Source organism: Somniosus microcephalus, unplaced genomic scaffold (assembly GCF_052327205.1).
Source record: "Somniosus microcephalus isolate GS21.2 unplaced genomic scaffold, FLI_Smic_1.0 unresolved_chr1, whole genome shotgun sequence".
Taxonomy (NCBI): Eukaryota; Metazoa; Chordata; class Chondrichthyes; order Squaliformes; family Somniosidae; genus Somniosus; species Somniosus microcephalus.
In genome coordinates this window covers 155,624,302-155,649,389 of record NW_028225179.1, presented here as the reverse complement: position 1 = coordinate 155,649,389, position 25,088 = coordinate 155,624,302, and the positions used below count along the sequence as shown (strand labels likewise).

The window sequence follows — 25,088 nt, the reverse complement described above, 5'->3', positions numbered from 1 at the left end:
GCAGGAGACTGGGGGGCCGCAGGAGACTGGGGGGCCACAGGAGACTGGGGGGGCCGCAGGAGACTGGGGGACCGCAGGAGACTGGGGGGCCACAGGAGACTGGGGGGGGCACAGGAGACTGGGGGGACACAGGAGACTGGGGGCCACAGGAGACTAGGGGGCCGCAGGAGACTGGGGGCCGCAGGAGACTGGGGGGCCGCAGGAGACTGGGGGGCCGCAGGAGACTGGGGGGCCACAGGAGACTGGGGGGCCGCAGGAGACTGGGGGGGCCGCAGGAGACTGGGGGACCGCAGGAGACTGGGGGGCCACAGGAGACTGGGGGGGGCACAGGAGACTGGGGGGACACAGGAGACTGGGGGCCACAGGAGACTAGGGGGCCGCAGGAGACTGGGGGGCCGCAGGAGACTGGGGGGCCGCAGGAGACTGGGGGGCCGCAGGAGACTGGGGGCCGCAGGAGACTGGGGGGCCGCAGGAGACTGGGGGGCCGCAAGAGACTGGGAGCCGCAGGAGACTGGGGGGCCGCAGGAGACTGGGGGGCCGCAAGAGACTGGGGGCCGCAGGAGACTGGGGGGCCGCAAGAGACTGGGGGCCGCAGGAGACTGGGGGGCCGCAGGAGACTGGGGGCCGCAGGAGACTGGAGGCCGCAGGAGACTGGGGGGTGGGGGGCCACAGGAGACTGGGGGCCGCAGGGTTCCTTGTCGGGGTCGGGATCACAGTGACCACCAGAGGTCAGAGCGGTCTCAGGAGCGTAACCCCCCCGGGTGGGAGCAGATTCCAATAACAGGACCGGGAGCCCTTTAAAACACCGGAGTTCCGGGAATCCCCGAGTGGGCACTTTGAAAAGGAAAGAGTTTGAGTAAATCACAACAAGAAGCTAAATCACTGACTGTGTTATTTTAACTTTCCCCCAGCTCCAGCTTCTCTCACTCTGGATCCGAACACAGCGAATCCCCGGCTCATCCTGTCTGGGGACCGGACCAGTGTGAGACTCGGAGACAAATGGCAGCCGCTCCCCGACACCCCGGAGAGGTTTGATCTCTGGCCCTGTGTCCTGGGATCGGAGGGATTCACATCAGGGAGACACTACTGGGAGGTGGAGGTGGGGAACAAGACTTGGTGGGGTCTGGGAGTGGCCCGAGAGTCTGCCGAGAGGAAAGGGGGAATCGACCTGGAAACTGAGACCGGATACTGGACTGTGGGGCTGTTTCCCGGAAGTGTCTATCTTGCCTTCACCCCCCCTCTCACTGACCCCCGTCACCCCGAGTGTGGATCCCCGGAAGATCGGGGTGTACCTGGACTATGAGGGCGGACAGGTGTCATTTTACAATGCGGACAACGTGTCCCATCTCCACACTTTCACCCACACTTTCACTGAGAGAATCTTTCCCATCTTCAGTCCGTGAGCGAATGACGGCGGGAAAAACTCCGCCCCGCTGACGATCTGCGGGGTTAAAGGTCACTAACAGGTCCATCCCATAATTTCACCCTGCCTCCTGCCAGCTGCAAACTGATGGGCGTCGGTCTCAGTCACAGGTGGTGCGGATGGTCCAAATGTCACCTGAGGTCAGGGCGGCTACAACCGAGTGACAATGTCTTGTTGGTGAGATTTGTTTGTTTAATCGGTGCAGGGGAACAAACTCGTGGCAACTGCTCCAGAGACTCCTGTAAAATTAAATAAAAACCTCAAGAACATCGAGAATCATCGGGGCCCAGAGACAGAGGAGAATTAAAACACGGGCAGTGCTCCCTCAGTACTGCACTGAAGTGTCAGCCTGGATTATGTGCTCAAGTCTGTGGAGTGAAAGAGACAAGAGTGTCCGCACTGAGTGAAGGCTGTCAGTGAGACAAGGCACACTGAGTGAATGGGGCTGAAATAACTGAGGGGAAAGCTGAAAGAGACCTTGGAGAGCAAACACAATGTTAATTATGGCCAAACAATGCAATGCAACAATCAACAAGCTAACAGGATATTGACCTACCCAATGTCTGGAGGGGAAACCAGAGCGGCTGTAGCAGAGGCTGGTTTTGGGGAGTCTGGGGGAGCGCTCCCGCTCCTCCCAGTCCCACAGTAATGAAGGGCAACTTTCCTTTGGGATTCTCTTTGGCCGGGCAGCCAGCTGATAGTGCTCGGAGTGTGCACGGTGCACTCTCTACCCAGTTCAGTCAAAAAATGGCAATCGATGTCATGTGTACATCTAGAAAAGCTGGGCTTGTTCTCCTTAGAGCAGAGAATGTCAAGGGGAAATTTAATAAGGTGTTCAATATCAGGAAGGGCTTTGATAGAGTAAATAAGGAGAAATTGTTTCCAGTGGCAGGAGGGTCGGTAACTAGAGACCGCAGACTTAAGGTAATTGGTAAAAGAACCAGAGGTGAGATGATTAGAACATTTGTTTACACAACGAGTTGTCATGATCTGGAATGCGTTCCCTGAAATGGTGGTGGAAGCAGATTAAATAATAACTGTTAAAAGGGAATTGGATAAATAATTGGAGCAATAAAATTACAGGGCTATGGGAAAGAAGAGGATTATGGATCTAATTGGTTGCTCTTTCAAAGAGCCAGCACAGGGTCGATGAGCCGAATGGCCTCCTGTGCTGCATGAGTCTTTAATTCTATATGATCCTGATTTGCACTTTGAATGAGCCGATCACCTGACTCAGGACTACACCAGTCACCCAGCGATCGGTCTGGGGGAATGTTTCCGTGGCCACAGCACCGAAGTGGTGCATCACTGCCTAACATTTTGGGGGCAAAACCACCTTGTTGCTGCCAGTGGGAGGCCTGAAAACTTTCCCCAAAGAGTCATCAACATGTGGAGTGAAGTTCCAGAGAGAGCAATGGAGACAAAAACCCTGGAATCATTCAAGAAACTATTCAACACTACAATGGCGGGAAGTTAAGATCTCTCGATGGATCAAGTTGGTCAGAATGGCCTTCCTCATCTGTAATTATCTTGGTCTCTTGGTTCTTATGTATGCTTCCAAGTGTCAATGGGACTAACTTCATATCAATGCCCATAACGACACAGAAATGTAACTTTCCAGATGTATCTTGTTTCTGTCATTGTCACAGCGAGAATATTGAGGCGTTGATACTCTTGCAATCACTTTGATATGATTGGTCTTGCTACAACTAGCCTGACAATCTATTAAGCTCAGAACACTCAGTGTGAGCGGAGAGCTGTCTGTATTAGATTAGAAGGCAGCTTATCAGAACAGGAGGCAATACATGCCCTTTGCAGAAGTTTTATGTAACTCAATAATTTACCGACATGATTACTATCCCATTTTATTCTGCCAACTATCTCAAATTAATAATCAGTGGCCATGACTATAAAAAGAAAGACTTGCATTTCTATAGCGCCTTTCACGACCTCAGGAAGTGCATCACAGCCCTAGATCACTTGGTAGGTCACGGAAACAACTGTCCAGTGCTGGTCAGTTCTGCAATTTGACCAGAGGAAACCCATTAATTGGGACTGTGCTCGTAAACGCTCACTGTGAAATTGCAGTGAATAGCAATGACGTTAGTGATAGACTAGTAACCAGCGCTTGGACTCCCTGCTTTAGAGATTTTGCCTGACAAGACTGTTGTTTTCTTTTCATTTGCTTTATTTGAATTGTTAGATTAATGAAGTAACAAAGATGGCGGGACTGCTCTAAAATCATGTGATCGCTGGTTGAATGCATTTTCATGAAGAACAGAAAAATCCAGGAAGGAATTCTGGGTGAAATTGGTCTTGGGCGGTAATGCAACATTTCCAGAAAATTGGGCGGGTGTAAAACTGCCGATTCACCATCGCCTGTTTTATGTTCCCGCCCAAAGACCAATTTTACGCCCGTCCAGTCTGGTTTCCTGGGAGTAATGTGAACTTGAGGTGAAATTTCCAGGAGTCCCTTTCACCAATAGTTCGAAATAGAAGCAGAAAATGCAAACAAAATGCAGAGATATTCGGTATTAAAAAATGTGAGCATTCTACAAAAACGGTGCAGTGATGTATGCAAATATAATCAATATTATATTCTATAATAGACAGGTTAGCATTTCAGGTCCACACCCCGGAGCGGAACTGGGAGCTGAAAGATCAGCAAGGACCTCTGTAGGGCTGGGGGAAAGGAGGGGGGAGAAGAAACAAATGGTAGGAGGAATAAGGAGGCCTCAGACTCCTGGGGAATAAGAATCTAAATGGGTTCGAGCAGCAAAGGGATCTCGGGCTGCAGATTCACAAATCATTAAATGTAGCAACGCAAGTTAACAAGGTCATAAAATGCAAACACCGGGGTTCATGTCTAGAGGAATATAATTGAAAAGTAGAGAAGTTGTGTTAAACTTGTATAGAAGCTTGGTTAGACCACACTTGCTGTGTACTGAGCACAGTTCTGGTCTCCATATTACAAAAAGGATACAGAGGCCCTGGAGAAATTGCCAAAATGATTGACCCAGATGATAGCAGATCTGAGAGGTTATACCATCAGGAGAGATTAAACAGGCTGGAGCTCTTTTCTCTAGGAAAGTGAAGACTGAGAGGCGACCTGATAGAGATTGTGGTCGAGGACGCTGTGATGGTCAGTAACAGAGGGGAGGTAATGTGTGGGACTATTATTGATGGGGAATTGGGGTTGTGTTCACTGGTACCGCAGTCGGATGATTCTATCACGGGGAGCCCGGGAAGAAAGGAGCTGTCTGGGTTGCCTCCTCCCTTCCAATTCCTCCTCTTCTGCTTCCTCCTACACCTCTTCCTCCTCCTCCTCCTCAGCTGGTCGCCGTATGGCTGGTGGGAAGGGCTGTGCCCTCATGATGCCAAGATTGTGGAGCATGCAGAAGACCATGGCGAATCTTGAGACCCACTCTGGTGAGTACCGCAGGGCTCCTCCAGAGCGGTCCTGACAGCGGAAGCGTTGATGAAGGACACCAATGGTCTGCTCTATCAGATTCCGTGTGGCAGCATGGCTCACATTATATACACGCTGCCCACGTATAGCGTAGCAGAGTCAAGAGCCGGGTGGTCAGTGGTAGCCCTTGTTGCCCAGTAGCCACCCTCTGGTTTGTCCTGGTGGCTCAAAGGCTGATGGTACAGCAGACTGCCGCAGAATGAAGGCAACATGGCTGCTGCCAGGATACCGAGCATTGCCTTGCATGATGCGCTGAGTATGGTCGCACACCAGCTGGATATTGAGGGAATGGTTGCGGTAAATCTCCGAATTGAGATGCGCTGCCCGCAGAGTGACGTGTGTGTCAGTCACTGGCATCCTGCACCATGGAGCCTGTTATCCTGGGGAAGCTGCATGCTCGCTCCACCTGCTTCTCTCTGGAAAGACAGAATGAAATGTAACTGCCCAGCTGCGGAAACCAGCTGTGCATTCCCAGGTAGCTCCTAGGGTCGGGGAATTGATTCGGAGGGAGGGGCCAGTGATCGGGAGAGGGTCGCTTGGACACAGCACAGGAAGGAACATGTGGTGCAGTGGAACATACGCTGATAACAGAACCAGTCTGAGTTTCCTGCCAGTGATTTCAATAGTAATATATTTTGGGTTCCGTTTCTGCCCTCCTCCTTTTTCCCTCTCCCGATTCCCAGACTCAGTTAAAATTCCCGTTAGTCTCTCAGTCTGATGATGGGCGCACCCCGAAACATCACAGACTGTCTTTTCTCTTTGTAAATGCGATTCTATTTCATTCAGATGTGAACAGCACTTGCAGGGACTCGAGTGATCTGTGACTGGGAACCGGGTCTGGATCCACCCACAGAACCATGACACCAGCAGATTGAATCAGCAAGTACTGAGACTGATCCAGACAGCTCCTTGACATTTATGGCACTTTGTGTTTCAGGGTGAGCGGCTGCAATTATTAACACAATTCAGTTTATGGATCCATATCTCACACCGTGTGTCACCAGAGCGAGTTTGGTCTGGATCAAAGTGCCCTGGAAACTCGATCCCCGCCCATCTCCGGCTCCTCCCTCCCTCCCTCTCCCTCCACCCACTGCCAACACCCCACGGACCTACACCCTCCCGGCCAGGGTTCAATTATTCCCCTCCGCCCTCTAACACTGTTTGTCCTTTATACTGCTCGAGGTTTTATCTCCCTGTGTAAAAGTCGATTGGACAGAGACTAGTTTATAGTAATAAATAATTCCCTGAGTATTGCCGTGAACTTCATCGGGAAATCGCTGAACTGAGGCTGTTCGGCAGCGCAGTAAACACGGAAACTGAAAGCGGTTTGAATCAGGAAGTGCTGAGGGTGAACATGGCTTCCAGACAGCAGGCCGAGAGTTTGACCGAGGAGGCAATTTGTCCCATTTGTCTGGATTTCTTCACCGATCAGGTAATACTGGAGTGTGGGCACAACTTCTGCCGCTCCTGTGTCACACAGTGTTGGGAAAAGAAGGAGACAAACTCCTGCCCGGATTGTGGAGAGGAGTTTCCGGAAATAAACCTCAGGGTAAATCGGGCCTTAGCGAATCTGGCCGAGAAAGCTCGAAATTTAAACCTGAATCCGAAAGAGAAGGAAAGTAAACTTCACTGTGAGGAACATCAGGAAGAACTGAAGCTGTTTTGTGAAACTGACAAGAAATTGATCTGTTACACTTGTAGAGATGCGCGGGAACACAGAGAGCACCGCTTCATGCCCATTAAAGAAGCTGTTGGAATCTACAAGGTAAAAGGAACAGATTTGATCACCTGATTATTTTATCACATTTTCATGGTCTAACACTTTTATTCTGTGATTTTCTCTCCCAATCCCAGGGTCAGGTGAAATCTTCCTTAGATTCTCTCACAGAGAAGAAATCGGCGGTTCTAGAAACGGAGCGGCGGCAGAAACAGAAGATTTCCGAAATTAGGGTAAATCGCGCTGTGCTAATTTTCGAAGTTTGATTCGGGTTTTTTTGCTTTTATTGCAGAAAAATTAAGTTTCACATTTCATTTGGTAGGAACAGTCGAGCAGTCTGCAGACACACATCACATCCGAGTTCACTAAAATACACCAGATTCTCAGTGAGAAAGAGCAGCGTTTAATCAGAGATCTCAGGGAACAAGAGGGGAAGATTCTAGAAACAATGGAGGAAAATCTTCGACAGATTCAAGAGAATTTAAATTCTATTCAGGAGAAACTCTCAAAGTTGCAGAAACAAATGGAGCAAAAAGACGAGCTGACATTTCTGAAGGTGAGGATTATATTTCAGTTTCGTTCAGTGAAAGTTCAGTCACAAGTTGACGGGCGAGAATTTTGAAATAAATGCAGCATTTTCCCAATAATTCGGCACTGATTTAAACCGATCGATTGTTTTTTTCCATTCCCGGACACATCTGTTATTGTCACCGAAATAATCGGCCTCCACAATATCTACAGGATCCCGGGAATACCTGCAACCTCCCCGGGAATGAGTTGCCGTGATCTTGATATTTAGTCTGTAATTATTTCTGCGGTGTCCAAGTTTAATAACCTCCTGAAACTCACATTCCAATCCAGTTCCAGTCACATGTTGTGAGTGTGTGGGTGTGTCTGGTAGGGTGGTGTGAGAGGCACTGTGTCTGGGAGTGTCACTGTTGGTGAACAAAATTGGGGCATATGGAATTGGGGGTAAGATACTAGCATGGCTTGAGAATTGGTTAACAGACAGAAAACAAAGAGTAGGGATAAACGGGACTTTTTCAGGATGGCTGGCTGTGACTAGCGGGGTGCCGCAAGGATTGGTGCTTGGGCCCCAGCTATTCACAATCTACATCAATGATTTCGATGAGGGGACTAAATGTAACATTTCCAAATTTGCTGATGATGCAAAGCTAGGTGGCAGTGTCAGTTGTGAAGAGGATGTGAAGAGGCTTCAAGGGGATCTCGACAGGCTCAGTGAGTGGGCGAGAACATGGCAGATGGAATATAATGTGAAGTTATCCACTTCAGTAGAAAAAACAGAAAGGCAAAGTATTTCCCAAATGGTGAAAGATTGGGGAATGCAGATGCTCAAAGGGACCTGGGTGTCCTTGTACATGAGTCACTGAAAGTGAATGTGAAGGTGCAGCAACACATTAGGAAGGCAAATGGTATGCTGGCCTTCATTACAAGAGGATTTGAGTACAGGAGTAAAGAAGTCTTACTCCAATTATATAGGGCCTTGAGGAGACCACATCTGGAGTACTGCGTACAATTTTGGTCTCCTTACCTAAGGAATTATATACTTGCCATAGAGGGAGTGCAATGAAGGTTCACGAGATTGATTCCTGGGATGGCGGGACTGTCATATGAGAAGGGATTGAGTAAATTGGCCCAGTATTCTCTTGAATTCAGAAGAATGAGAGGGGATCTCATTGAAGCATACAAAATTATTACAGAGCTTGATAGGGTGGATGCTGGGAGAATGTTTCCCTTAGTTGGGGAGTCTAGAACCAGGGGCCACAGTCTCAGGATAAAGGGTTGGCCATTCAGGACTGAGATGAGAAAAAATTTCTTCACACAGAGGGCGGTGAATTGTTGGAATTCTATACCTCAGAGGGCGGTGGAGGCTCAGTCATTGGGTATATTCAAAACAGAAGTCGATAGATTTTTGACTAGTAAGGGCATCAAGGGATATGGCGATAGGGCCGGTGAATGGAGTGGAGGCAGAAGACCAGCCATGATCTCAGTGAATGGCGGAGCAGGCTCGAAGGGCCGAATGGCCTACTCCTGCTCCTATTTCTTATTTTCTTAGAGACTGTCCATTCGGCCCATCAGATCAATGTCAGTGTTTATGCTCCACACGAGCCTCCTCCCACCTTACTTCATCTCACCCTATCAATATATCCTTCTGTTCCTTTCTCCCTCATGTACTGATCTCGCTCCCTTTTAAATACATCGGTGCTATTCACCTCAACTTGTGGTAGTGAGTTCCACATTCTAAACACTCTCTGAGTAAAGAGATTTCTCCTGAATTCTCCTTTGGATTCATTACTGACTCTCTTATATTTATGACCCCTCGCTTTAGACTCCCCACAAGTGGAAACATCTTCTCTACATCTGCCCCATCGAATCCTTTCATAATGTTAAAGACCTCGCTCAGGTCTCCTCTCAGTCTTCCCTTTTCTAGAGAATAATCTTTCCTGTTCACTCTTTCCTGTTAGTTGTACCCTCGCAGTTCTGGTATCATTCTTGTAAATCTCTTTTATACGTTCTCCTGTGCTTCTATATCCTTTTTGTAATATCCTCTTTCTACCTGTGTGTGGGCAGCAGTGAGAATTGGGAATTATCAGCAGCTTGTAACAATCTGGGTGTAATTTCTGCTGTCGGGATATAGACGCTCAGTCTCTGTCAACTCAGATTGTGTTTTATTTATTTCAGGAAGAAACTCGTCAGAAGAGGAGGTAGGCCATGCTCTTTACTGAAACTCTGCACAGTTTGGTAAAATAGCTCAGAAAAGTGTTTATGGTCAATTTATAACCAATTGTTTGATATTTGCAGGATTAGTGAGGACGAGAATAAACTGACATTAGCAGATGCCACCCTGACTATCGAAAAATTCAACGGCCCTTTACTATACGCAGTGTGGAGTGAAATGCTGGATGCCATTAACACCGGTAAAGCTCATATAAGTTCATTTGGCCTGATTTATATCTCACAATTTGATTCGTTATACATAAAATATCATAGATAGTATCTTTCAGTACTAATTAGTTGCAAAGGAACGCGGTTAAAAGCGGGCCTGGATGGAGTTAGTGTTATTCACGCACCAAATCCATCTTCTAAAAAGCATCAACTGGTCAGCTGAAAATGTCAGCTCCCCGAATATGACCAACACAGGGACCCTCAGATGAACCACAGCCTCCAGAACCCCTCGATACTTTGCACACTTCAGCAACAGGAAACACCGCCCTTCCCAGCTGAACCTTTCCTCCTCTACAATACTCATCTCCTGATGCATCTCCATCTTGTGTGTCAAACTCATGTCCGTGACCAAGGTCAGGACAGGAAGCCTGGGAGCGAGGTTTCTCTGCCTGTTAAGGGAGGAGTGGTGAGGGATATAGAGTTAGCTGGTGCTCACTGTGGACCTGGGGAGCAAGCACTGGATTGCTGAAAGTGTCACCGAGGCTTATTCTCTCAATTGCCTTGAATCATTCCACTCGCCCTAGACAATTATGGTTTATACATCCAGGGATAGTTTCAGGGTAGAGGTATGACAATGATGCATCACATTGAGTAACCGCTGGTGTTTTGCCTCCACATGCAGCCCCGTATAAAGTCCCTAGGTTAGGATGGACCAGTCGGAGATATCTGGAGGTTGTTATATTGGCCAATATTTTCTAGTCACCATTGAGGAGGGATATAGTTTTCTACGATTAGCAATGGTGGTGACCTTTCTGCTCATACGTATTAACCTGATTGTGACTAAGTTGTGCGGGTTAGGTTGATTGGCTATGATTAATTGGCCCTTAGCGTTAGGGGGATTAAATACGTGGGGTTACGGGGATAGGGTGGGATATGTGTTGGTGTAGGGGTTACGGGGATCGGGTGGGATATGTGTCGGTGCAGGCTCGATGGGCCGAAATGGCCTCTATCTGCACTGTGGGATTTCTGTGATCTGTGAAGTTAAGTGTGTCTGTGTCCTTGTCTCCAGCACATAGTGCGGGGTTTCAGTAGCGGGAGAGTAAGCTCTGTGATTAGGGCCTTGTAAAACCCGGTAGGTGAGCTATTAGTTGGCGTGGGACCAGGTCACTATTTTTCCCAGATTGCTCCGGCTGCTTGTCCTAGTGCCCTGTGTCCACTGGGAGCTTGTCCCGTTGGGAGTGAAGAGCACAGTTTAGGTCTCCGCTCATGGTTACTGTGCTGTCCATACGTGGGGCGAGTGTGAGGATTGCTGATGTGGGGAATGTGGGGACACCTCATTCAGGACACAGAACTGAAGCATCACTTTGGGTTCTCCTGTTATTCGAGATTCTTTAGGATGGAGCGGCCTCCTTCTCCAGGAATGCGTGTCTCAGAGTAATGGGAAGGTTCCTGTTGATTAGTGTGACTATCCTCTGCTCTTGGGTCAGTAGAAGGCGGCCAGCATTGGTCCCACCCACTCACTCACAAACTTGGTGTGTTCTGAGGGTGGTGAGGAGGATCTCCTGTAGAAATGGAGCATCCACCTGTTCTTTTATGTGGGTCAGTTTTGTTTTGTCTGATTATGTGCTGCAGTCTGTTGAGATTCGTGGATATAATTTGATTGATGGACTGTATTCAGGGTGATGTCGGTTTGTTGTCTCCAGGGTGTCTTTTCCTCTTGTGGGTGTCTCTGAATCTGGGGCCTGCCCGATTGTACCAGTTTTGTTTGAGTTCCTGTCCAGGCTGCTGTTCAGACTAATCGAGTTGTGGGCCACAGCTGCTTTATCCTTTTTTTTTTTCTCTACTTTTTCCCTTGAATTATTTATTCACTGCCCTTCCTTACCTTTTCCCCTGTGGCAGCTCGTTTCCTCACTCCATCTGCGGGATGTGTTCTTCATCCAGTTAGGTGTTTGTCCCCTAATACGCTAAATATACATTGGCTTTTTACAGAATAATCTGTATCCAAACCCCATTAAACGAGCTTTAAAACTTGGAAATAATGAGGGGTCGTTTAATACATTTCAATCATATTGAACCAACCACTACATACAGTGACTGAGATTACTGGGACAAAGAGATCATACAGTGACTGAGATTACTGGTACAGACAGAGCATACAGTGACCGTGAGATTACTGGTGGAGACCGATCATACAGTGACCATAGAATCATAGAAAGTTACAGCACGGAAGGAGGCCATTTCAGCCCATCGTGTCCACGCCAGCCAACAAAGAGCTATCCAGCCTAATCCCACTTCCCAGCTCTTGGTCCGTAGCCCTGCAGGTTACAGTATCCCAAGTGCACATCCAAGTACTTTTTAAATGTGGTTAGGGTTTCTGCCTCTACCACTCTTTCAGGCAGTGAGTTCCAGACCCCCAAAACCCTCTGGGTGAAGAAATTTCCCCTCAAATCCCCTCTAAACCTTCCACCAATTACTTTAAATCTGTGCCCCCTGGTTTTTGACCCCTCTGCTGAGGGAAGCAGATCCTTTCTATCCACTTTATCTAGGCCCCTCATAATTTTATACGCCTCAATGAGGTCTCCCCTCAGCCTCCTCTGTTCCAAGGAAAACAACCCCAGCCTATCCAGTCTTTCCTCATAGCTAAGATTCTCTACTCCCGGCAACATCCTTGTAAATCTCCTCTGTACCCTCTCTAGTGCAATCACATCTTTCCTGTAATGTGGTGACCAGAACTGCACGCAGTACTCTAGCTGAGGCCTAACTAGTGTTTTATACAGTTGAAGCATAACCCCCCTGCTCTTGTATTCTATGCCACGGCTAATAAAGGCAAACATTCCGTATGCCTTCTTAACCAACTTATCTACCTGGCCTGCTACCTTCAGGGGTCTGTGGACATGCACTCCAAGGTCCCTTTGTTCCTCTACACTGGAAACTCTTTACTGAGATTACTGGTACAGACAGATGATACAGTTACTGAGATTACTGATACAGACGGATCATACAGTGACCGTGAGATTACTGATACAGACAGATCATACAGTGACCGTGAGATTACTGGTACAGACAGATCATACAGTGACCGTGAGATTACTGATACAGACAGATCATACAGTGACCGTGAGATTACTGGTACAGACAGATCATACAGTGACCGTGAGATTACTGGTACAGACAGATCATACAGTGACCGTGAGATTACTGGTATAGACAGATCATACAGTGACCATGGGATTATTGGTACAGACAGATTTTACAGTGACTGTGAGATTACTGATACAGACAGAGCGCACCGTAACCGTGAGATTACTGGTACAGACAGATCATACAGTGACTGTGAGATTACTGAAACAGACAGATCATACAGTGACTGTGAGATTACTGGTACAGACAGATCATACAGTGACCGTGAGATTACTGGTATAGACAGATCATACAGTGACCATGAGATTACTGGTATAGACAGATCTTACAGTGACCGTGTGATTACTAGTACAGACAGATCATACAGTGGCCGTGAGATTACTGGTACAGACAGATCATACCGTGACCGTGAGATTACTGGTACAGACAGATCATACAGTGACCATGAAATTACTGGTACAGACAGATCATACAGTGACTGAGATTACTCGTAAAGACAGATCATACAGTGACCATGAGATTACTGGTACAGTCAGATCATACAGTGACTGTGAGATTACTGGTACAGATAAATCAAACAGTGTCTGTGAGATTACTGGTACAGACAGATCATACAGTGACTGTGAGATTACTGGTACAGATAAATCAAACAGTGTCTATGAGATTACTGGTACAGACAGATCATACAGTGACTGTGAGATTACTGGTACAGACCGATTTTACAGTGACTATGAGATTACTGGTACAGACAGATCATACAGTGACCATGAGATTACTGGTACAGACAGAACATACAGTGACTGTGTGATTACTGGTACAGACAGATCATACAGTGACCGTGAGATTACTGGTACAGGCAGATCATACAGTGACCATGAGATTACTGGTACAGACAGATCATACAGTGACCGTGAGATTACTGGTTCAGACAGATCATACAGTGACTGTGAGATTACTGGTACAGACCGATTTTACAGTGACTATGAGATTACTGGTACAGACAGATCATACAGTGACCATGAGATTACTGGTACAGACAGAACATACAGTGACTGTGTGATTACTGGTACAGACAGATCATACAGTAACCGTGAGATTACTGGTTCAGACAGATCATACAGTGACTGTGAGATTACTGGTCCAGACAAATCAAAACAGGGCACTTAGAAAATATTAATAGGATTGGGATGTGTCAACACGGATTTCTTAAAGAGAATTCGTGCTTGACAAATCTGTTAAGAGTTTTTTGATGTTGTAACTAGGAGAATCGATAAGGGGGAACCAGTGGATGTGGTGTATTTGGATTTTCAGAAGGCATTCGATAAGGTGCCACACAAGAGGTTAGGGCTCATGGGATTGGGGCTAATATACTAGCATGGATTGAGAATTGTTTAACGGACAGAAAATAGAGAGTAGAAATAAACGGTTATTTTCGGGTTGGCAATCTGTATCTAGTCAGGTAACGCAAGGATCAGTGCTTGGGCCTCAGCTGTTCACAATCTACATCAATGATTTGAATGAGGGGACCAAATGTAATATATCCAAGTTTGCTGATGGTACAAAGCTAGGTGGGAATGTAATTTGTGAGGAGGATGCAAGGATGTTTCAAGTGGATATAGACAGGCTAAGTGAGTGGGCAAGAACATCCTGTCCACTCACTTAGCCTCAATCTAAACAGACGAAACTACATTAAATCTAAACAGAGGAAACTACAAGGGTATGAGGGACAAGTTGGCCATAGTAAATTGGGAGACTACACTAAAAGGTATGAAGGTGGACATACAATCGCCAACATTCAAGGAAATAATGCATAATTTGCAACAAACATATGTTCCTCTATGGCATAAAAATCCAAAAGGAAAAGTGATCCAACCATGGCTAACAAAAGAAATTAAAGCTATTGTTAAGTCAAAGGAAGAAACTTATAAAGTTGCCAGAAAACGCAGTCAGCCTGAGGATTGGGATCTTTTGGAAATCAGCCAAGGGGGACCAAGAAATTGATTAAGAAAAGTAAAGTGGAATATAAGCACAAACTAGCGAAAAATATAAAAACGGATTGTAAAACTTCTATAGGTATGTGAAAAGGAAAAGACTGGCGAAGGTAAATGCAGGTCCTTTACCATCAGAGACGGGATAATTATATAATGGGGAATGAGGGAATGGCAGAGAAATTAAATAAATACTTTGTTTCTGTCTTCACAGAGGAAGACACAAAAAACCTCCCAGAAATACGAGAAAACCAAGGGTGTGGCGAGAATCAGGAACTTAAAGAAATTATTAGTAAAAAAAACAGTACTAGCAAAATGAATGGGACTAAAAGTCGATAAATCCCAAGGACCGGATGACCTACATCCTAGGGTTTTGAAAGAGGTGGCCATTGGGATAGTGGACGCATCGGTTGTCATCTTCCAAAATTCTATAGATTCTGGAATGGTTCCTGCAGATTGGAGGATAGAAAATGTACCCCGCTATTTAAGAGAGGAGGGAGAGAGAAAACGGGGAACTACAGACCTGTTAGCCTCACATCAGTAGTTGGGAAACTGCAGGAATCTATTATAAAGGATGCAATAACTGGGCACTTAGAAACTAATAGTAAGATTGGGCAGAGTCAACATGGATTTATGAAAGGGAAATCCTGTTTGACAAACCTATTGGAGTTCTTTGAGGATGTAACTAGTGGAGTAGACAAAGGGGAACCAGTAGATGTGATGTATCTGGATTTTCAGAAGTCCTTTGATAATGTCCCACACAAGAGGTTGGTGAACAAAATTGGAGCACATGGAATTGGGGGTAATATACTAGCATGGATTGAGAATTGGTTAACAGATAGAAAACAAAGAGTAGGGATAAACGGGTCTTTTTCAGGATGGAAGGCTGTGACTAGTGTGGTACCACAAGGATCGGTGCTTGGGCCCCAGCTATTCACTATATATATCAATGATTTGGATGAGGGACTAAATGTAACATTTACAAATTTGCTGATAATACAAAGTTAGGTGGCAGTGTCAGATGTGAAGAGGCTTCAAGGGGATCTCGACAGGCTCAGTGAGTGGGCGAGAACATGGCAGATGTGATATAATGTGGACAAATGTGAAGTTATCCACTTTGGTAGAAAAAACAGAAAGGCAGAGTATTTCCCAAATGGTGAAAGATTGGGGAATGCAGATGCTCAAAGGGACCTGGGTGTCCTTGTACATGAGTCACTGAAAGTGAATGTGAAGATGCAGCAAGCCATTAGGAAGGCAAATGGTATGCTGGCCTTCATTACAAGAGGATTTGATTACAGGAGTAAAGAAGTCTTACTCCAATTATATAGGGCCTTGGTCAGAACTGTGTACAGTACAATTTTGGTCTCCTTACCTAAGGAAGGATATACTTGCCACAGAGGGAGTGCAGCAAGGAAGGTTCACGAGATTGATTCCTGGGATGGCGGGACTGTCGTATGAGAAGAGATTGAGTAAACTAGGCCTGTATTCTCTTGAATTCAGCAGAATGAGAGGGGATCTCATTAAAGCATACAAAATTATTACAGGGCTTGATAGGGTGGATGCTGAGAGAATGTTTCCCTTGGCTGGGGAGCCTAGAACCAGGGGCCATTGCCTCAGGATAAAGAATAGGCCATTCAGGACTGAGATGAGGAGAAATTTCTTCACACAGTTGGTGGTGAATCGTTGGAATTCTCTACGCCAGAGGGCTGTGGAGGCTCAGTCAGTGGGTATATTCAAAACAGAAGCCGATAGATTTCTGACTAGTAAAGGCATTAAGGGATAAGGCGATAGGGCCGGTGAATGGAGTTGAGGTGGAAGATCAGCCATGATCTCATTGAATGGTGGAGCAGGCTCGAAGGGCCGAATGGCCTACTCCTGCTACTATTTATTATGTTCTTATGTAACATGGCAAATGAAATATAATGTGGAAAAATGTGAAGTTATCCACTTTGGTAGGAAAATAGCAAAGTAGAGTATTTTATAAATGACGAGGGATTGTGAAATGTTGTTGTTCATTGGGACCTGGATGTCCTTGTACACGAATCACTGAAAGTTAACATGCAGGTACAGCAAGCAATTAGGAAAGCAAATGGTATGTTGGCCTTTATTACAAGAGGGTTTGAGTATAAGAGTAAAGATGTTTACTGCAATTATATAGGGCCCTGGTGAGACCACACCTGGAGTATTGTGAACAGTTCTAGTCTCCTTACCTAAGGAAGGATATAATTGCCATAGAGGGAGTGCAACGAAGGATCACCAGACTGGTTCCTGGGATGGGGGGATTGTCTTTTGAAGAGAGATTGAATAGACGAGACTTATATTCTCTAAAGTTTAGAAGAATGAGAATTGATCTCATTGAAACATACAACATTTTTACAGGGCTTCACAGGGTAGATGCAGGGAGAAAGTTTCCCCTGGCATGGGAGTCTAGAACCAGTGGTCATAGTCTCAGAATAAGGAGTCGGCCATTTAGGACTGAGATGAGGAGAATTTTTTTCACTCAGAGGGTAGTGAAATTTTGGAAGTCTCTATCTCAGAGAACTGTGGAGGCTCAGTCGTTGAGTATATTCAAGACAGAGATCGATAGATTTTTGAATATTAGGAGAATCATGGGATATGAGGATAGTGCAGGAAAGTGGAGATGAGGCAGAAGATCAGCATTGAATGGGGGAGTAGGCTCGAAGGGCCAAATGGCCTACTCCTGCACTTATTTCGTATTTTCTATGTTACTAAGTTGTTATTATAATATAGTGGCCGTAAGATTACTGGTTCAGACAGATTACACAGGCAGCTTGAGATTATTGATACAGACAGATCACACAGTGACCGTGAGACTACTGGTACAGACAGGTCAGAGAGTGACCGTGAGATTACTGGTACAGACAGATCATACAGTGACCGTGAGATTACTGGTACAGACAGATCATACAGTGACTGTGAGATTACTGGTACAGACAGATCAGAGAGTGACCGTGAGATTACTGGTACAGACAGATCATACAGTGACCGTGAGATTACTGGTACAGACAGATCATACAGTGACCGTGAGATTACTGGTACAGACAGATCATACAGTGACCGTGAGATCACTGGTACAGACAGATCATACAGTGTCCGTGAGATTACTGGTACAGACAGATCATACAGTGACTGTGAGATTACTGGTACAGACAGATCATACAGTGACCGTGAGATTACTGGTACAGACAGATCATACAGTGTCCGTGAGATTACTGGTACAGACAGATCATACAGTGTCCGTGAGATTACTGGTACAGACAGATCATACAGTGTCCGTGAGATTACTGGTACAGACAGATCATACAGTGACTGTGAGATTACTGGTACAGACAGATCATACAGTGACCGTGAGATTACTGGTACAGACAGATCACACAGTAACCATGAGATTACTGGTACAGACAGATCATACAGTGACCGTGAGATTACTGGTACAGACAGATCATACAGTGACCGTGAGATTACTGGTACAGACAGATCATACAGTGACCGTGAGATTACTGGTACAGACAGATCATACAGTGTCCGTGAGATTACTGGTACAGACAGATCACACAGTAACCATGAGATTACTGGTACAGACAGATCATACAGTGTCCGTGAGATTACTGGTACAGACAGATCATACAGTGACCGTGAGATTACTGGTACAGACAGATCATACAGTGACTGTGAGATTACTGGTACAGTCAGATCATACAGTGACCGTGAGATTACTGGTACAAACAGATCATACAGTGACCGTGAGATTACTGGTACAGACAGATCATACAGTGACCGTGAGATTACTGGTACAGACAGATCATATAGTGACTGTGAGATTACTGGTACAGACAGATCATACAGTGACCATGAGATTACTGGTACAGACAGATCATACAGTGACCATCAGATTACTGGTACAGACAGATCATACAGTGACCGTGAGATTACTGGTACAGACAGATCATACAGTGACCGTGAGATTACTGGTACAGACAGATCATACAGTGACCGTGAGATTACTGGTACAGACAGATCATACAGTGACCGTGAGATTACTGGTACAGACAGATCATACAGTGTCCGTGAGATTACTGGTACAGACAGATCATACAGTGTCCGTGAGATTACTGGTACAGACAGATCATACAGTGTCCGTGAGATTACTGGTACAGACAGATCATACACTGTCCGTGAGATTACTGGTACAGACAGATCACACAGTGACCGTGAGATTACTGGTACAGACAGATCGTACAGTGACCGTGAGATTACTGGTACAGACAGATCATACAGTGTCCGTGAGATTACTGGTACAGACAGATCACACAGTAACCATGAGATTACTCGTACAGACAGATCATACAGTGTCCGTGAGATTACTGGTACAGACAGATCATACAGTGTCCGTGAGATTACTGGTACAGACAGATCACACAGTAACCATGAGATTACTGGTACAGACAGATCATACAGTGTCCGTGAGATTACTGGTACAGACAGATCACACAGTAACCATGAGATTACTGGTACAGACAGATCATACAGTGTCCGTGAGATTACTGGTACAGACAGATCATACAGTGACTGTGAGATTACTGGTACAGACAGATCATACAGTGACCATGAGACTACTGGTACAGACAGATCATACAGTGACCGTGAGATTACTGGTACAGACAGATCATACAGTGACCATGAGATTACTGGTACAGACAGATCATACAGTGACTGTGAGATTACTGGTACAGACAGATCATACAGTGACCGTGAGATTACTGGTACAGACAGATCATACAGTGAACGTGAGAGTACTGGTACAGACAGATCATACAGAGACTGTGAGATTACTGGTACAGACAGATCATACAGTGACTGTGAGATTACTGGTACAGTCAGATCATACAGTGACCGTGAGATTACTGGTACAGACAGATCATAATGTGACCATGAGATTACTGGTACAGACAGATCATAATGTGACCATGAGATTACTGGTACAAACAGATCATATAGTGACTGTGAGATTGCTGTTACAAACAGATCATACAGTGAATGAGATTGCTGGTATAGACAGATCACACCGGGACCATGACATTACTGGTACAGACAAATCATTCAGTGTCTATGAGATTACTGGTACAGACAGATCATACAGTGACCGTGAGATTACTGGTACAGTCAGATCATACAGTGACTGTGAGATTACTGATACAGACAGATCATACAGTGACCGTGAGATTACTGGTACAGACAGATCATACAGTGACTGTGAGATTACTGGTATAGACAGATCATACAGTGACCGTGAGATTACTGGTACAGACAGATCATACAGTGACCGTGAGATTACTGGTACAGACAGATCATACAGTGACCGTGAGATTACTGGTACAGACAGATCATGCAGTGACCGTGAGATTACTGGTACAGACAGATCATATGGTGACCGTGAGATTACTGGTACAGACAGATAATACAGTGACCGTGAGATTACTGGTACAGACAGATCATACAGTGACCGTGAGATTACTGGTACAGACAGATCATATGGTGACCGTGAGATTACTGGTACAGACAGATAATACAGTGACCGTGAGATTACTGGTACAGACAGATCATACAGTGACTGTGAGATTACTGGTACAGACAGATCATAATGTGACCATGAGATTACTGGTACAGACAGATCATAATGTGACCATGAGATTACTGGTACAGACAGATCATACAGTGATCGTGAGATTACTGGTACAGACAGATCATACAGTGAATGAGATTGCTGGCATCGACAGATCACACCGGGACCATGACATCACTGGTACAGACAAATCATTCAGTGTCTATGAGATTACTGGTACAGACAGATCATACAGTGACCGTGAGATTACTGGTACAGACAGATCATACAGTGATCGTGAGATTACTGGTACAGACAGATCATACAGTGAATGAGATTGCTGGCATAGACAGATCACACCGGGACCATGACATCACTGGTACAGACAAATCATTCAGTGTCTATGAGATTACTGGTACAGACAGATCATACAGTGACCGTGAGATTACTGGTACAGACAGATCATACAGTGACCGTGAGATTACTGGTACAGACAGATCATACAGTGACTGTGAGATTACTGATACAGACAGATCATTCAGTGTCTATGAGATTACTGGTACAGACAGATCATACAGTGACTGTGAGATTACTGGTACAGACAGATCATACAGTGACTGTGAGATTACTGGTACTGACAGATCATACAGTGACTGTGAGATTACTGGTACAGACAGATCATTCAGTGTCTATGAGATTTCTGGTACAGACAGATCATACAGTGACCGTGAGATTACTGGTACAGACAGATCATACAGTGACTGTGAGATTACTGGTACAGACAGATCATTCAGTGTCTATGAGATTTCTGGTACAGACAGATCATACAGTGACCGTGAGATTACTGGTACAGACACATCATACAGTGACTGTGAGATTACTGGTACAGACAGATCATACAGTGACACTGAGATTACTGGTACAGACAGATCATACAGTGACCATGAGATTACTGGTACAGACAGATCATACAGTGACCGTGAGATTACTGGTACAGACAGATCATACAGTGACCGTGAGATTACTGGTACAGACAGATCATACAGTGACCATGAGATTACTGGTACAGACAGATCATACAGTGACCGTGAGATTACTGGTACAGACAGATCATACAGTGACCGTGAGATTACTGGTACAGACAGATCATACAGTGACGATGAGATTACTGGTACAGACAGATCATACAGTGACCGTGAGATTACTGGTACAGACAGATCATACAGTGACCATCAGATTACTGGTACAGACAGATCATACAGTGACCGTGAGATTACTGGTACAGACAGATCATACAGTGACCGTGAGATTACTGGTACAGACAGATCATACAGTGACTGTGAGATTACTGGTACTGACAGATCATACAGTGACTGTGAGATTACTGGTACAGACAGATCATTCAGTGTCTATGAGATTTCTGGTACAGACAGATCATACAGTGACCGTGAGATTACTGGTACAGACACATCATACAGTGACTGTGAGATTACTGGTACAGACAGATCATACAGTGACACTGAGATTACTGGTACAGACAGATCATACAGTGACCATGAGATTACTGGTACAGACAGATCATACAGTGACCGTGAGATTACTGGTACAGACAGATCATACAGTGACCGTGAGATTACTGGTACAGACAGATCATACAGTGACCATGAGATTACTGGTACAGACAGATCATACAGTGACCGTGAGATTACTGGTACAGACAGATCATACAGTGACCGTGAGATTACTGGTACAGACAGATCATACAGTGACGATGAGATTACTGGTACAGACAGATCATACAGTGACCGTGAGATTACTGGTACAGACAGATCATACAGTGACGATAAGATTACTGGTACAGACAGATCATACAATACCATGAGTTTACTGGTACAGACAGGTCATACAAATTTAAGTTTCTTTTTTTTCGCCTTTTGATCTGCCGTCTCAGCAGCTTTTCCTGTTTTCCCAATTCCTTGTTTTTTTCATTCCTTTGCTGAGTTCCCAGATACCTGGTTTCTAGCTGCTGGCATTCTTTTCCCTCACTATCATTTTCTGCATTTCCAAATATTCCCCTTCTCTTATTCTCTGTGCTGCTGAATGTTTTCCTTCTCTTACTTCACTACGCTGCGCACAGAAAAGGGCTGCATAGCCTGCCCAGTGCTCCCCTTTGTCTAATTCGACCTTTCCCAGAGTTCCTTGACTCTGGACCCTCTCTATCACCTTCTGATATGACTCTGCTTCTTGACTCGTCAGAAACGATACTAAATCAGTTAAACTTAATTTTCTCAACTCTTTATCTGTGACATGCTCAACTTCTGTCTAGCCCGTCATTTCTACTAACCTGTTGCTATTACTACTGGTCGGTCGCAGTGTCTTAACCCCCGAAGGTTTTCCTTCCTTAACTGACCAGGTCACGCTAACCACGCCAGTCCTAGGATCTCGCCTGTACCGAATAATTTATAAAGGAATCAGCTGTCAATCAACCTCCTGGCTAAGCTCGCCAATTTATAAGATTCCATAGATGCCAGGGCAGGCGATGTATTACCGCTCCACCATGTGGGAGCTGGTGGACACCATTGAGGGCCACGGCAACCACATTTGCAGTCAGTGTTGGTTGCTCGAGGAACTTCGGCTCCGTGTTGATGAGCTGGAGTCCGAACTTCAAACACTGAGACACATCAGGGAGGGGGCGAGTTACCTGGACGCTGTGTTCCAGGAGGCAGTCACACCCCTTAGATTAATTAATTCAAATTTGGTCCGTGGTCAGTGACAGGTGGGTGTGACTATGAGCGAGGCAGGTATGGGGAACCAGGAGTTAGTGGTGGAGGAGACTCAGCCCTTGCTCTTGTCCAATAGTTACGAGTTATTATTCTCTGTGTGGGTGAGAGCAGGGACTGCAGTGAGGATGAGCAAACTGACCACAGCACCATGGAACAGGGAGCCATTCAAGTGGGGGGAGCAAAAAGAAATGTGGTAGTGCTCGGGGACAGTACACTTAGGCGGATAGGCACTGTTCTCTGCAGACAAGAGCGTGACTCCCGAAGGTGCCAGTGTAAAGGAAATCTCTGGGCTGGAGGGGAACTTAGAGTGGGAGGGGAAAGATCAAGTTGCCGTGTTCATTGTAGGTACCAATGACATTGGACAAAGAAAGAGGCTCTGCTGAGGGAGTATGAGCAGCTAGGGGCTAAATTAAAAAGCAGAACCACAAAGGTAATAATTTCTGGATTACTACCTGAGCCACGTGCAAATTGGCATAGGGTAAATAGGATTAGAGAGATGAACAAGTGGCTCGAAGGTTGGTGTGGGAGAAATGGGTTTTGATTCCTGGGGCACTGGCACCAGTACTGGGGTAAGAGGGAGCTGTTCTGTTGGGACGGGCTTCATTTGAACCAGGCTGGGGCCAGTGTCCTAGTGAATCAAATAACTAGGGCTGTAGATAGGTCTTTAAACTAAATAGTGGGAGGGAGGGATACGCTGAGCGGAAATTCGAAAATTCACACTAAAATGAGAAGGCAAAAGTGCAGGGTAGCGATAGGGGTAATGATAACCAGAGTGTGACAGGAAGGGACAGAGCGGATACACATAAGAGTGCATCAGAAAGTGGGGTCAAAGTAGGGAAAAATGGTCAAAAGACAAAATGAAAAGCTCTATATCTGAACGCACACAGCATTCGTAACAAGATAGGTGAGTTGACAGCACAAATAGAAATAAATGGGTATGATCTAATAGCCATTACAGAGACGTGGTTGCAAGGTGACCAAGGCTGGGAACTGAATATTCAGGGGCATTTGCCATTTCATAAGGATAGGCAGAAAGGAAAAGGAGGTGGTGTAGCTCTGTTAATAAGGGATGAGATCAGTGCAGTGATGAGAAATGATATTGATTAGAAGATCAAGACGTAGAATCGGTTTGGGTGGAGATAAGAAATAATAAAGGTAGGAAGTCACTGGTGGGAGTGGTCTACAGGTCCCCAGACAGTAGAAACATTAAAATAGAGAACAATAGGAGCCCTTCGAGCCTGCTCCACCATTCAATATGAGCATGGCTGATCCTCTATCTCAATACCATATTCCCGCACTCTCCCCATAACCCCTGATGCCTTTTGTATCCAGAAATCTATCTACCTCCTTCTTAAATATATTCAGTGACTTGGCCTCCACAGCCTTCTGTGGTAGAGAATTCCACAGGTTCATCACCCTCTGAGTGAAGAAATGTCTCATCATTTCAGTCCTACATGTCCTACCCCGTATCCTGAGACTGTGACCCCTCGTTCTAGACCCCCCAGCCAGGGGAAACATTCTCCCTGCATCCAGTCTGTCTAGCCCTGTCAGAGTTTTATACATTTCAATGAGAACCCCTCTCATTCTCCGAAACTCTAGTGAGTACAGGCCTAGACGACCCAATCTCTCCTCATACGACAGCCCCGCCATCCCAGGAATCAGTCTGGTGAACCTTCGCTGCATTCCCTCTATGGCAAGCATATCCTATCTTAGTTAAGGAGACCAAAACTGCACACAATACACCAGGTGCGGTCTCAACAAGGCCCAGTATAACTGTAGTAAGTCACCCTTGCTCCTGTACTCAAATCCTCTTGCAATGAAGGCCAACATACCATTTGCCTTCCTAACTACTTCCTGCACCTGCATGTTTGCTTTCAGTGACTGGTGTACAAGAACACCCAGGTCCCTCTGTGCATCAACTTTTCCCAATCTATCACATTTAAATAATACTCTGCCTTCCTGTTTTTCCTACCAAAGTGGATAACTTCACATTCATCCACGTTATACTGCATCTGCCATGTATTTGGCCACTCACTC

At 45.7% G+C, this 25,088-nt stretch overlaps 1 protein-coding gene and 2 pseudogenes across 3 annotated transcripts in view; 2 read left to right on the top strand and 1 right to left on the bottom strand.

The window, feature by feature from the left end:
• LOC147096290 (zinc-binding protein A33-like) overlaps positions 1 to 1,770 on the top strand; it is a 45,367-nt pseudogene extending 43,597 nt beyond the window's left edge. The window contains exon 6 of the transcript XR_015074601.1: positions 912 to 1,770. The product of XR_015074601.1 is annotated as a zinc-binding protein A33-like (transcript). The remainder of the gene's footprint in view (positions 1 to 911) is intronic.
• Positions 1 to 25,088, bottom strand: part of LOC147096288 (zinc-binding protein A33-like) — a 329,518-nt gene that overhangs the window by 84,368 nt on the left and 220,062 nt on the right. The window lies entirely within an intron of this gene.
• LOC147096289 (zinc-binding protein A33-like) lies at positions 6,005 to 7,196 on the top strand (annotated as a pseudogene). The gene is made up of 3 exons (XR_015074603.1): positions 6,005 to 6,657; positions 6,747 to 6,842; positions 6,932 to 7,196. The product of XR_015074603.1 is annotated as a zinc-binding protein A33-like (transcript).